The sequence below is a fragment of the Mauremys mutica genome, chromosome 1, assembly GCF_020497125.1.
Source record: "Mauremys mutica isolate MM-2020 ecotype Southern chromosome 1, ASM2049712v1, whole genome shotgun sequence".
Taxonomy (NCBI): Eukaryota; Metazoa; Chordata; order Testudines; family Geoemydidae; genus Mauremys; species Mauremys mutica.
The window spans coordinates 313,187,798-313,202,333 of NC_059072.1; the positions used below are offsets into that span (position 1 = coordinate 313,187,798).

General features: G+C 39.5%; 1 protein-coding gene across 2 annotated transcripts in view; it reads left to right on the forward strand.

The window, feature by feature from the left end:
• Positions 1-4,359: 4,359 nt before the first annotated feature.
• The window catches only part of DCLK1 (doublecortin like kinase 1), a 374,217-nt gene continuing 364,040 nt past the window's right edge, over positions 4,360-14,536 (forward strand). Inside the window, exons 1-2 of one of the 2 annotated variants that reach the window (XM_045015788.1) lie at positions 4,360-4,467; positions 10,177-10,229. The gene's annotated coding sequence lies outside the window, so the exon portion shown is untranslated. The remainder of the gene's footprint in view (positions 4,468-10,176; positions 10,230-14,536) is intronic. The other variant, XM_045015797.1, reaches the window with a different exon arrangement.

The following is a 14,536-nucleotide window of genomic DNA, read 5'->3' on the forward strand; positions in this document are numbered from 1 at the left end:
AGGAGTGCAACCTGGTCTCACCAGGGCGCACTCTCCATATCAGACTTTTGTTTTCATCACTGATGGTCTCTAACATAAGCTGAAATTCTAACCTCTTCACTGTGTGAAAGGTGTCCAGTATATGTCCTATCACTTTCCTTGCACGACACCTGTTAATTACCAATGCTGTAAGTTGCTCTACAGGATCAAGAGGACAAATGGATATACACATTTCTGGGCCATGTCCAATGTTATAACATCAGAGAATATTACCCACATCTAGGACCATGTAAAATGGGGCTGATGCCATATTTGGAACCTGTGGGAATTCAAGAAGAGAGATCACAAGGTAACCTTAGCTCCTACTGCAGTGCCATAGAGCTTACTGTGAGTTATCCAAATATTATTGTTTCGATAGGAGCAAAAATGAAATAACAAGAGTTAGTTATTTTATTCTTAGTTGTATTTGAAGAGCTTGTATTTGCAAACACTTGTATCTATATACTGGAACATTAACTTGAGGTTTTAATATAGTTTGCAAACTAAATGTTTAAATTGTTTCCCTGGTTTTGCAGTTTTTGGATGTTATGCTACACACTGCTCAACCATCCAGTTATCCCAGACTTATTACTTAAAATTTCTTATACATTTAAATTTAACTAGATTTAGGCTTGATTGTTAACGCTGCTGTTACATGGTGATTTATGGGTAAACAAAAAGATTCTGTCCCTTATCTGAGGAACATATACTGTAGGTTAAAGCATAGCATAAAAAGATGACAAACCATAGCAGGAAAAGCTGAGGAAGAGGAGCAAGACAATGGGGCTCTTTGCACTGCACTGCTGATAGATAAAAGATCACATCAGTGAACAGGGGATCCTCTGGTGGCACAGAATAAACACAAGTGTCTATACCACCTCTCTCTTTTCTGTTGGCATAGCAAGAGGATGGGGTATGGTAGAGAAAAGAGGGTGATACCAGGATTCCCTGTTGACCCTCTGCTGGACTTTTGGCCCCTTCTGACTGTTGCAGTTGGCACAGGAATCAGAGTGTAGGCTCAGGGAAGCTCACAGATGAGCTTTAAGTCACTCTTGCCCCTTTGGATTTCATATTAATTTGGTGGTTGTGTCTTAAAATGAAAATATTTTTGAAAAAAAAACATGCAAACCTATATGATGATTTACCAGTGAACAAGCTGGTCCTAATGTTGGGACATTCATAGAAAAATCAATTCTATGAAAGTTAATATCCCACTTAATTGCAGTTGGATTATCTGTATTAAATGATTGAAAGATCTCTCAGGTTACAAAATTTGCAAATTACTGTAAAGAGAAAGTTTGGAAATCTATCAATTTTTACCCTTTTGTTCAACTTAATGGGGGGTTGGGGGGAGAAGTTTTCCAGCTGCAAAATCCATACATTGATACTATTTTTATAGATACTGTTAGATATATTGATGTGAAAAGCAGTACTTTTTTTTTGCTTTTTTTTTTAAAAAGCAGAATCTTGTGCTGTATTCTCACTGCCAACACTTATGCTACAGTATTCTACTCCAATGGCCCAAACACTACAGCTCATAATAGAGTTTGCTGTAGTGGTTGGGTCATACGTGTGGAATTCTGTAGTACATCTCTCATAAGAAAAGGCTTCCAGGGCTGGTTTTGTTTTTCTGAATGCTTAAAGGAAGTGTGCCAAGATAAAATTAACATTTGAAATAAAGAAGCCTTGCCCTTGTTCCTAATATCAGACTATTAACCTGTCCCCATTTATATCTACTTGTTTACTTCTGCATTTCAAGTAGCTTAAACAATTAAACTAGATACAACATTGGTTCACCTGATTGCTTGGTTTTCCAACATTGAACAATGTGACTTACCACACTCATCCTGAACTACTACAAATTTTTAAATGTTAATAAAAATGCCTTCCTGAATCAGGGCCTGAAATTGCTAAGCCATCGGCTGACCCTCTTTAGAGCTATGTCTATATCCACGAGTTACGGCTCGGTGCAACACTTACTTGAGTCTGATTTTTAGCTTTTGCCATTATAAACAGGTGTGTGAAGGTTTTCTCTGTGTTGCTTTTTTAAAATGGTAAAGCTCAGAATAAAACTTGCTATACCTACTTGTCTCCATATAGTCTCACCAGCTCTGGTGTAGATTCCTCTGCAGGTCTTGCTATCTTAGAACGCTCTTCCTTTGTCCCTTGAGCTCATCTATCCTCAAATCTCCCCTGAAACCTTTTCATCTCTCTTGTCCCTTCAGGTTCTAATTTCTCTCCTCATTACATTTTCTGACAAATTTTGAAAGAGAAACTTTGCACTGTACAAGTCATATTTATGGTCTAAAACAAACTGCCAATAAATTAAAATCATTGAATAATTAAGTCAAACAATGTGCCACTTCTAGCACGTCTTGAGTCCATATATGCTAGATAAAATATTACCACTTTTATTTTATCCATCTTGCATATGACACTACTAATATTAAATATAAATTTAACTACTTCCTTGAGAGTAAATCCTTATTCAGACAATTGTCATCAATGAGAGTTAGCCTGAGTTAAGGATCTCTGGATTTGTGCCTAGTCTCCTTTTGATGCTAGTGTTAAATGAGAATTAATGTGGATTCTCATCATCTTGATTACTCTTACCCCAGCAAGATAAACTGTGCTGCTCTAACAATAGAAAACCTACTCTGCCTTTACAGGCACAGCACTAGCAATACTAATGCAACTTGTCTGTAAGGGAGTCAAATTCATGCTAATGAAGAGTACAGAATGTTTAGACTGCCATCATCTGTGGTCCATGAAGAAGTTACAATACCAGGAGATCTGGAATAAAAGAATCTTGTAATGTTTGGTTTTTCTGAACTGATCCTAGCTGTCCGTGAGAATGGGCAATAAGTAAAGCTATCTCCATGCGTCATACAATATGCCAGACTTCATCCTCATGGATACAAATAACTGTTTTCAATGCTGAAAGCCTGATTTAAGGAACTTAAACTTCCACTATAGCTCTAAAAGGAGATTTTTTTTCCCCGTCAGACATTTCCTTCTAAAATAGCTTTCTGGGATTGACACTTCAAAATACAAATAATAAAACAACAAAATAATTCACATATCATTATTGCCTTAGATTATTAATTGAAAACAGCTGTTTTTTTTAGAGGTGAGTTATTTGTCCAATACAGTCAAGCTGGGAGACTGAAACTAGGCTTATCAATTTCACTTCTGCTTATAGCTTCCCATGCTCAGATGTGTATGCACTGGTTAGGCCCACAACATTTTAGAGAAATAGCTGAAAAACAATCTGCTTTTTTTTGCTCTTATTTAAAAAACAACAACCTTGTATTCATATTGGGTTTTGCAAACCAACCTTATTTTCACAAAATGTATTATTGGTGTCTTTTTAAAATGAAACGTTTGTGTTCAATGCATATTGTGGATTGCAGTTATAAATGTACGTTAAGAAAATGTGAGTTTCCAAGCAATTTTTTAAGTGTATAAAGATTGTTACAGGTAACTAAAACTAATTTTAATGTTAATTTTATATACTTTTAAACTAAAACAGGACTTGACAAACTTATCATAGATACTAGATGTTTGCAGAGAAAATGTATATTGACCATAACATTTCATTTGTAAAGTTTATATTCACAGAAATTATGATGATTCTACACTTGGAACACTGGTTTCCAGAAATATTTAGCTGCTTGCCAAAAGGATTAAAAGAAGACTTATGTTCACTTTGATATTTGAACTTTGATACGTTCTGTTAAAATAACCATACAAGCCACACAAAAAAACAAAAACAAACAAAAAACCCACACCAGAAAATCTATATGGTCAGAGTTGAGGAGAGAGGGCTAATCTACACACACAGCTTGCACCAGTTTAATTACAATTTGTATGTAAATCAGTTTAGTTTTATTGATGTAAACATCTGCGTGGACATATTTAAATCTCTAAGCCAATTGTAAATCAACCTTAAATGTATTTACACAGATGTATTAAACTGATTTATACAAAAATGTGTTTGAAGTAGTACAAACGTTGGGTGTGGACCCAGCCCTCTACTGGGAGAACTGGGTCCTATTTCTGAATCAGTGTCTCATGCTGTGAATTTCAGCATGTGAATTTCTGTGCCTCAGTTTACTCAGTTCTAAAATGTGAATCAATCTTGTCTTTGTAAAGCACTCTAAGAGTTTAGGATGAACATTGCTATAGAAGTTCACAGCATTATTAGCATGGGTGTGGCAGCTGGACCAAGTAATCCACAGTTTGTGCAGTTTTCTTCATACAGCCAATGAAATTGTTGCATGCAAATTAGATATAGAGTAAAGCTAGAGATTGTTTCTCTCTCACATCACAGTGGGCTATGACTCTTGGCATGGCATAAATACATGCCTTGGTGTAGCTGTACACCACATGGGTGAGAACTGAAAAAATGGATGTTAACAGACTGAATCCCAGTGAAGATTCAACCAGGTGATATTCTGGACAAAAAGACTAGGGCTGTTGATTAATCACAGTTAACTCAAAATTAATTGCAATTAATCGCAGTTTTAATCGCACTGTTAAACAATAGAATACCAATTGAAATTTATTAAATGTTTTGGATGTTTTTATACATTTTCAAATATATTGATTTCAGTTACAACACAGAATACAAAGTGAACACTGCTCACTTGATAAATTGAAAAATACGATATCTTTTGTTTATCTCATACAAGTACTGTAGTGAAATCTCTTTATTGTGAAAGTGAAATTTACAAATGTAGATTTTTTTTGTTACATAACTGCACTCAAAAACAAAACAATGTAAAACTTTAGAGCCTACAAGTTCACTCAGTCCTACTTCTTGTTCAGCCAATCACTAAGACAAACAAGTTTGTTTACATTTATGGGAGTTAATGCTGCCTGCTTATTATTTACAGCGTCACCTGAAAGTGAGAACAGATGTTCGTATGGCACTTTCGTAGCCGACATTGCAAGGTATTTACATGCCAGATATGGTAAACATTTGTATGCCTGTTCACGCTTTGGCCACCATTCCAGAGGACATGCTTCCATGCTGATGAAATTCGTTAAAAATAATGTGTTAATTAAATTTGTGACTGAAGTCCTTGCAGAAGAATTGTATGTCTCCTGCTCTGTGTTTTACCTGTATTCTGACATATATTTCATGTTACAGTAGTCTTGGATGATGACCCAGCATGTTGTTCATTTTAAGAACACTTTTACTGCAGATTTGACAAGACGCAAAGAAGGTACCAACATGAGATTTCTAAAGATAGCTACAGCACTTGACCCAAGATTTAAGAATCTAAAGTGCCTTCCATAAGCTGATTGGGATGGGGTGTGGAGCATGCTTTCAGAAGTCTTCAAAGAGCAACACACCGACGCAGAACCCGAATCACCAAATAAAGAAAATCAACCTTCTCCTGGTGGCATCTGACTCAGATGATGAACATGAACATGTGTTGGTCTGCGCTGCATTGCATTGTTATCGAGCAGAACCCATCATCAGCATGGATGCATGTCCCCTAGAATGGTGGTTGAAGCATGAAGGGACATATGAATCTTTAGTGCATCTGGCACATAAATATTTTGCAATGCCGGCTACAACAGTGTCATGGGAATGCCTGTTATTACTTTCAGGTGACATTGTAAACAAGAAGCAGGCACCATTATCTCCTGCAAATATAAACAAACTTGTTTGCCTGAGCGATTGGCTGAACAAGAAGAAGGATTTAGTGGACTTGTAGGCTCTAAAGTTTTACATTGTTTTGTTTTTGAGTGCAGTTATTTTTTGTACATAATTCTACATTTGTAAGTTCAACCTTCATGATAAAGAGATTGTACTACAGTACTTGTATTAAGTGCATTGAAAAATACTATTTTTTATTTTTACAGTGCAACTATTTATAATAAAAAATAAATATAAAGTGAGCACTGTACACATTGTATTCTGTGTTGTAACTGAAATAAATATATTCGAAAATGTGGAAAACATCCACCAAGATTTATATACATAGTATCCTATTACTGTTTAACAGCACGATTAATCGAGATTAATTTTTTTAATCGCACGACTAATTTTTTTAAGCTCTTGACAGCCCTAAAAAGACCTCTTAGCCATGCTTGTTGTTGTTTCCAACCCTTCAGACTGCCACACAGAGTGACAATCTTGGAAGCTTACTATATAGATAACATACTCCGTTATGCTGTAATAACTAGGCACATGCACCAGGTAAGGTTTAGATACCACTGCACTACTTACTATATAATGAAATAACTGTTAGATTTCAAGTTTCCTTTCTAAAAACTTTCCAGGAATCCACACTCCCGTGTTCCCCTTCTGTGTTTTAGACAGACAGTTAAGTAATAATTTCTGTGTTTAATATCCTCTACATTTACAGTAGCAATGCGATATTGCTGTCAATGAGGTATTTGGGAGTCCTACAGACACATAACAGCATATTTATTACTCCATCATTTACTAAGGGACTTATACCCGTGTTATTTACTTCATGCATTATTTACTACATCATTTTGAAATTTCTGTCATCTATTATTGTCTCAATATCCACTGAACACACACTTCCTCCAGTGAACACATGTAGAGGTTCCAAGGTCTGTTCTAAAATCTCACAGATAGTAGTCAAACTACACAGCAGGCCTAGTTGAATCACCTTCTCACAGTTCTTGAGTTAACTGCACCTCTTATTCCCTCATGGCTTCTTTGATGGCACCTCACCCAGGTCATAAGCACCTCACCTTTTTTATTGAGGCAAAATCATGTGATTTAACTTCTGCAGACCACAGTAATAGGTGCAGACCCCTGTAATTCAGTGTAATCACCCTAGCTGGTCTGACTTCATTTCAACTCCTGCAATAATGTTCTCTGAGGGACAATGGCAGGGTTATTCAGTGACCAGCCATTTTGCTAAGGCAAAATATTATATATTCAGAACAAATGCATTTCAGAGAAAACATACATTAAAAAAAATAAACAGCTTATATGCATCCCTAGCTTACCAGATGGTCACCCATCTTCCACTAGGAGTTCCAAAACATTACAGGGCCTGTCTCTGGTCACAGTCTCAAGCCTGTCAGTCCTTGAATCAAGTGTGAGTGACCCGCTTCCCAGGTCAGGGCCATTGTTTTACACAGTTTCAGGTCCTTTGTCATCTTAAGTCTTTGAGCCATGTCAGACCAGTCTGTCTACTGTTTGCCCAGGGCATCAAACTTCAAAAGCCTTGCTACCTGCTTTAAATAGTGGGGATTTGCATTAATTACTCTCCGTTGACTTTAGTTCCTGCAGATAGGATGTTTTATCCTACTCATTTAGCCAGGAAAACAATCAGTAACAAGCTCATAAAGATACATATAACATTTATAAAGTTGATACAACATTCTCTGAACATTCTATGATTCCCTACCATCACATCTGTCACACACCTCTAATACTACCAGAGAGATCACCACTGATGCAAGCTTCTGGATGGGCCACCAATCCACCGGACAACAGACGAAACATAATTATATCCGTCCTTACACTATTCTCGCACTCACCACTACCGAAAACTAGTGGAGATTTTATTAATTAGAATGGAAACTTTGTTACCAATTTCATTTTCCATTAGTGTCTCATCTGCAGGGGGCATAATTATATACTTGCCTTCCTTTGAGAAGCTCTTAGATATCTATGGGGGGAAATGCTACAGAAGAGCTATCACTCTGTTGAAAGATTTACTAAAGCCTGGTTAATTTTTTATTGGTAGTTTAACAACCAATTCAGATAATTAAACTGTTACATAAATATTGATTTCTACTTGGTTTCTTAATGGAATTTTAAGATTTGTATACACAGCTTTGAAAGCACTTGGCAGGATGGCAAGTGTAAAGGTAAAGCTCAGCAGATGTGATTTCAATGCAACAAGTCTTCAGTTGCGGTCTGGTAACTATATGCAGAAAGGAGATACTGCAGAAGTCATACCTAGTGGAGTCACTAATTATAGGGCCAGACCCTGGCCCATCCTGCGTGCAGGCTCAGAGAATAAGGCAGCATAAGGCATGCTCACGACTATCACGGTTTCTAGTAGGAGGTGAGGGCAGTGTATGCCACAGAACACTAGATCTCCCCCCGCACACACACACAAATGAGTAGGAAGGGACAGAAGGGGGTGCAGAAGGGTGAGGCCTTGACACCAATCTCCCTCTTCCCCCCGTCACATGCCAAGCGGTGTAGCTACTCCAGCACATTGGGGGCGTGTACACTGCAACAGGTGGAGATCCAGTAAGTTTACTCTTTTGCTGGAGCAGTGGGGACACTGGGAAGGAAATTGTGATGTGGCCCCTTACAACAGCGTAGATTGTAATGGAAAATTCTAGCCCCTGTAAAGGAAATGATGTTCAATTTTTTCCATTCATTCTCGCAGCCTTCCAGCATTGACTACAGCAAGATTCCCAAACCACCTCTGGCTGACAAAGCCCCTGAAGCTCTACTGGTTACATTTTCAAAATGTGGCCTTTTGGTGCATGCTCAGTTTTTGCCCACTATTATACAAACGATAGAATGTACAGGCACAAAACTCATTTGCCTGTGCAAACAGATATTTTAAAATATCTAATTTCTATCACCGGCATGCACAAATTATCCCTTGTAAAGACTGTGAACACCAAAAACACATGCAAATGGTATGCATGAACAAAAATGAAGACCAACTTAAAGCTGCTTTCAAAATTTTACTGTATATGTTGAAACTATTTTGTCTGTGTCAGCTAGTTTGGAAATGACTATGTATCTATTACATAGTCATACACTCTGTTGGTACTTGCTAATAAAAACAGGCCAAACTCAGCCATGGTGTAGCTCCATTGGTTTGTTGAATATGGTCCAATATGTTTTAGTTGCGATATATTACATTTACCTTTTTAAAATTAGTCTTTATCTCCATTTTCAAAGATATGATTGTTACCTTCCTGAAGTGAAATTTTATGCTGAGTAGCCTAAATCTGAGTGTTCTCTAGATAAAACTAAGCTTTTAGTAAAGAAAATAGTAATGAGAAAATTGAATTTTTCCTCTTCCACATTTTAATGATTGTGAAATAATGGCTCTTGCCAATTTAAATTACAATTTGTCTCCTATCCAAAAACAATACTAACTGCTTATGGAACTGAATCTTGAGCCACCTCATTTATTCTGTTGCCTTTTTTTGCAAGGGTGGCTTAATCTGAAATACAAATATGTTGCTGTTGTCAGACTTGATCACAAGGTTGTAGGTTGGAGATTGGATATAATCACACACAACCTAAATCCTTATTACCCTACTTTCATCTTGAACCAGAGTTAGAGTCTTGGATTTAGGATTGCAATAGCTTGAATAACCCCCAAATGAAAGAATCCTTATCATTTTTGGCAACAGTCTGGGTCTAGAATGAAAGGGCAAATCAATTTTTTAAAAGTTATTCAAGCACAGGTTAATTTGCCTAAGAAGTTAATCTACAAAATACACACGTTTCAAACAGTCCACAACTTTGTAATAGTGTAACAGTTTCCAAGATGCTACTTACAGTGTAAATTGTTGTTTTGCTTTAAAAGTGACATATAAATAATGTTTGAAATAGTGCAACTTAATTTTAAACCTTTACTGGAACAAATCAATTAACCATTGTAAGGTCTACCAATGTCTTGAATTCCCTCCCCCGTCACCCACAACAAGTCATTTGCAGTATCCCTTCATCAGTTCCTGGGCTTTCTCTACAATGACTAGGGCAGAAAATCCCCTTTACAAAACAAATTGGCCTTTTACTGTGTGATGATGGCTTGTTCTGCTGCAATGTCCAACTTGAGCATATTAAGAGCTTGCATTGATTAACAGAGTCTCATTAGCTTTTGTAAATCTGAATGAAATTTGCTCTGCTAGGGCTTGGTTTGCAAATCTTTTTCACAAGTGCCAAACTGTGAGCAATTAGGGCCAACTTGAATAAGAACACTTGCACAATATAAAGGTAGTAATTCATTTTTGAAAAACTGCTGAGTCTTCTGTCAGAAAATGGAACAGAACATCTTCTGTTCTTTAATATCTGAACTCCCATTTTATTCAATTAAAATAATAACAGTGTCCTTTTATGTGACTTTAGTGCTGTCTCCATAAGACTCCTGACTCCTGGGCTTTCTTTCCTTACAGCTATACCTGCCCATGTTTAGTAAGGGGAAGAGAGTGCCCAATTCTGAATTGTGGTATGTAGTACTAAAATATAAGCTGGTGCAAACATGTCTCTGCTCGGTGTCATTTTTAGCTTTAGGAAACTATTCAGATTTTGTTTTTGCCATATAAATGTCCCTGCATTTCTCTATTCCACGTGTTATGCATATTAGGCTCAGTTTTCTGTCTCTCTTTAAATAGGGCTGTTGACACTGTTAAAGAATTGTCTGGCAGCTCTCTTTAGGGTTCTTGAGCTAGATATGGTACAGGGAGATGATGTTTCTCCAGTTCCAGCTTTTGGACATACAATGAACCGGAGATTCACTCTGCAGATTAAACACTTATAGCTTGAGTTTATGGTTGTTGGAAAGATGTCAGGGCAGTTTCATTTTCAGAACTATGCAGAGTGTTAGATTAATTTAATCCCTCTGCCTGAGGTTTGGTTCCTTGCCCATGTAGATTTCTTTTGCAGTGTTTTGAGATGCTGATGTTGTCCTTTCCAAGGCAATAGCTGACCTCATGGAGCAACATTAACAGATTATGGTTCCCATTATTCACAAGTGACATGAAAAATATTCTCAGAACCCATGGCTCACCCCAAAAGCCTAGCATGAGGCAGTTATGGACTAAATGAGTGATGTGGCTGTTGGGAGAGAAAGGAAGTGGTGGATATTTTTAAATGTGGAGGAAAAAGCCGTAAGATTTGGATATTGTCTGGCCATTGGAGGGAAAAGAAAGGGAAGAGTCAGTGATGTATGGACTAACCAATATGGAACACAATGGCAAAGACTGGAGGCTTGTAGCAATACAAGAGAAAAATGTCAACATCCTCTTTTTAAAAAACCTCTTGCAATTTAAAGTAAAATCTTTTAGTTGGATTCTGCCCTCAGTTACACTTGTGCAGACTTCACTGGAGTTGCACTAGGGTAGTAACGGCAGAATTTGGCCCTTCATTTTTAATAATTCCTAATAGAAAAAGCAAGTTGTACCTGTAGGGGCAGAATCCGAACTGCAGTCTAACCATTTACAATTCTAACCATGTGTAACTTTAGCGCCCTCGTGGCCAAGATGGAGTCTGCCTTGCAGGCAGCTCTGGCCAAGAGAAGGCGCATGCAGGAATGCAGCAGGGGAACCCCAGGGGTACCTGTTCCAAACCCCCCAGAATGAACACGCACACAGGAAAAGTACAATGGCAATAAGAAAGGGAAATATTTATTTGCAGAGGGATGAGAGGAGAAATACAACAAGGGGAAATATAGGGGGAGCAGTAAAACAGGGCTGCATCCAAACCAAAGCCCCACGGGCCCAGTGGTAGCATAATCTGGAAGGGCAGATACCGAGCAATGTGTCTGCACACAGAGTTCAGGAGGCCTGAGCAAAATTCCAGTCCAGTGGTGAGTCTTGGGTGCTCCTGGTCGTCTTCCGTGCCAGTGAACTCTCCCCAGCAAACCCCTCCGGTGCCCTCTCCTGACGCTCTCTGCAAAGCCCCACAGAGCGACCACCTCCCCAATTAACTAGCTACAGCCTCCCTCCTTGTTCCCAGTGCAGAGTCACAAGCCCCAGTACTCACAGCCCCATGCAGCTTTGGGCAGCCGTGATACTGGGTCCAGATCCAGCCTGTCGTTCTCGAGCGATTCCTCCCTGGCACAGGGCTCCTCCTGGCTCCTGTCCTGGGCTGTCCCCGATCGGCTGCCCTGGCCTTCCCAGGCTTCAGGCAGGTTCTCTGCTGCTTCACTTTGCCAGGGCCTGCGGGCTGCTGCCTCTCTCTCCCTCTAAAACTTAAAGTGCAGATGTACTTGGTGATTTGATACCTTACTGTGCAATAGGATAATTTCATAGTAGCTTCTATAGTTTCTTTAAGCTAATTAATGAACAACTTTTTTTTAGTCTACAAACATCATGAACTTGGCTGTAACTGTGCACAATTTCTTTGATACATTTTAAGTGCAATGTTACCTTACAGCAATGCAACCATTTAGGCAGCAAGTTATCAACTTCTTTGAAGATGGTCCCAGCTTGTGAGGATATATGCACTGTTTCTTTAAAATTGTAGAAGGAATCCAAGCAGGAGGGGCCTAGGAAATGTTGTAGACAGAATATATGCAGTGTAGCAAAAGAGTGCAGCTTTAAGGATACAGTTGTTTCCCACATTCTAATAAATTTCTTGTTTTGTGTCAAGATAAAGTGACTTTGTGATTCTTTACCAGTGTCATATGGCAATTCTAATGGCTGTTCTTTATGGACAATATATGATCCAGCATAATAGTATATTAGATGCTTTGGAAGAAACAGAAAATGCTACTTATTACATAACTACAAAAAGTATTAAGATCTTTAAAATGTTTAGTTAAAACATTAGGACAACAATCCTTGTGGACTACAAATAACTAAGCAATAATGGAAAATCTTACACTCTTTTCTTCCTTGAAGTCTATCCCCCTGGACAAGCAGGATCCTGCTCTGCTGTCTGCATCTCTAGTTTAGCCTACTATACTGCACTCTACATTGAGGCTATCTCCTTCCCTCAGCTGGGGTTTCAATAACACTTGTGCCTGTTCTTCCCCCAAACTATCATATTCGCCTTATCTGGACTGAGCACTTAGTCTTCATGCAAGCCCTCATCATGCAAACATGGGGTTATTTGTTCTATTGCACTAGCCTGAGATGATGTGAAGGATATACAGAATTGGGTATCATCAATATACTAAATATACCATGGCCCAGGTCTCCTCCCTAACTCTCCGAATAGTGTCATGCACTCAGTAGGCTGAATGTACTAAATATTTAATAATTTTAAATTATTACATTTAATTTTTAAAATTAAGTGATTTTCACATTTTTACAACTTGGTGATGTGATTATAAAACATGCAGGATACTAAGTGATGAACATATATATTATATAGCATTTTTCCTTTGCTGGCCTGAGAGAGAGATGAGGTCCAAGACTGAAACCTGGTTTCTTCACTGAGGCCTTGTCTACACTACAAGACTATTTCGAATCAAGTTAGTTCGAATTTGTGGATTCGACCTTATGAAGTCGAATTTGTGTATCCATACTAAATACACTAATTCGAATTTCTGAGTCCACATTCACGGGGCCAGCGTCGACTTTGGAAGCGGTGCACTGTGGGAAGCTATCCCACAGTTCCCGCAGTCCCCGCTGCCCATTTGAATGCTGGGTAGAGCCCCCAATGCCTGCTGGGGGGAGAAATGTGTCGAGGGTGGTTTTGGGTAAGTGTCGTCATTGAACCGTCAATCACAACCTCCCTCCCTCCCTCCGTGAAAGCGCCTGCGGGCAATCTGTTCGTGCACTTTTCTGGTCAGCGACAGCCACAGCACTGCAAGCACGGAGCCCGCTGCGATCATCGCCGTTTTCTCCTCCTCGCACTTTATCGTCCACGTCTTCCACAGTCAGCTGCTGAGAAATTGGGCTACTTTTCAATGGTGCTGCAAGCACTGGGGGACCATAGGGGACGTTTTACAAACATCAACGTCGGGTGGCCGGGCAAGGTTCATGATGCGTGTGTTTTCAGGAACTGTGGGCTGCTCAGACGCCTGCAGGAAGGTAGTTTCTTCCCGGACCACGAAATAACTGTTGTGGATGTGCAGACGCCTATAGTCATCCTCGGGGACCCAGCCTGCCCGCTAATGCACTTGCTCATGAAGCCCTATACAGGCGCCTGGGACAGCGACAAGGAACTCTTCAAATACCAGCGAGCAGCGAGCAGCGTGACCTGTGACTGTTCAGTTTCTTTACAGAGAAGCTGAACCTGCCCCTGTTTCTTTACCCACTGACTGTTGACTCTCCTCTTCGGTTACATACCCCGTTCACCCCGTTACCCCCACTTCCAGCACACGTGTAAAAATAAAATACATGTCCCATTATTACTTAACAAAGGTTTCTTTATTCATGACTGTTCGTGAAAGGGTTGAAACTGGGACGCAGGCTGTGCTGGGTAGGGTGTGCGGTGATGTAAAGACCGCCTCTAAACTCAAGGAATGACAGGCTCCTGCTCCTAGAGCGGTCCGCAGTGCCGGAAGGCTTCTTTCAACGGAGCCTGCCATCCCTCTTTATGGAATTCTGTGTGCGGGCGGATATGTGACCTTGTGGTGGAGGAGGACGGATACAGATTCCTCAGCTGCGTGACTCAGCGGTCCAGGACAAGGACCGCTGTATAAGATCTGTAACCGCCCGCCCCCGATGCAAAGTCACATCTCCCCCGCCCACACAGATCTGGAAACCACCTCCAAAAACCGACCAGGTTGCCTACTGACTGCACCGTGTGTGTGACCTGCTGCTGATCCTGCCCCCGTGTCTGTACCCTGGGAAAGGTGACTGT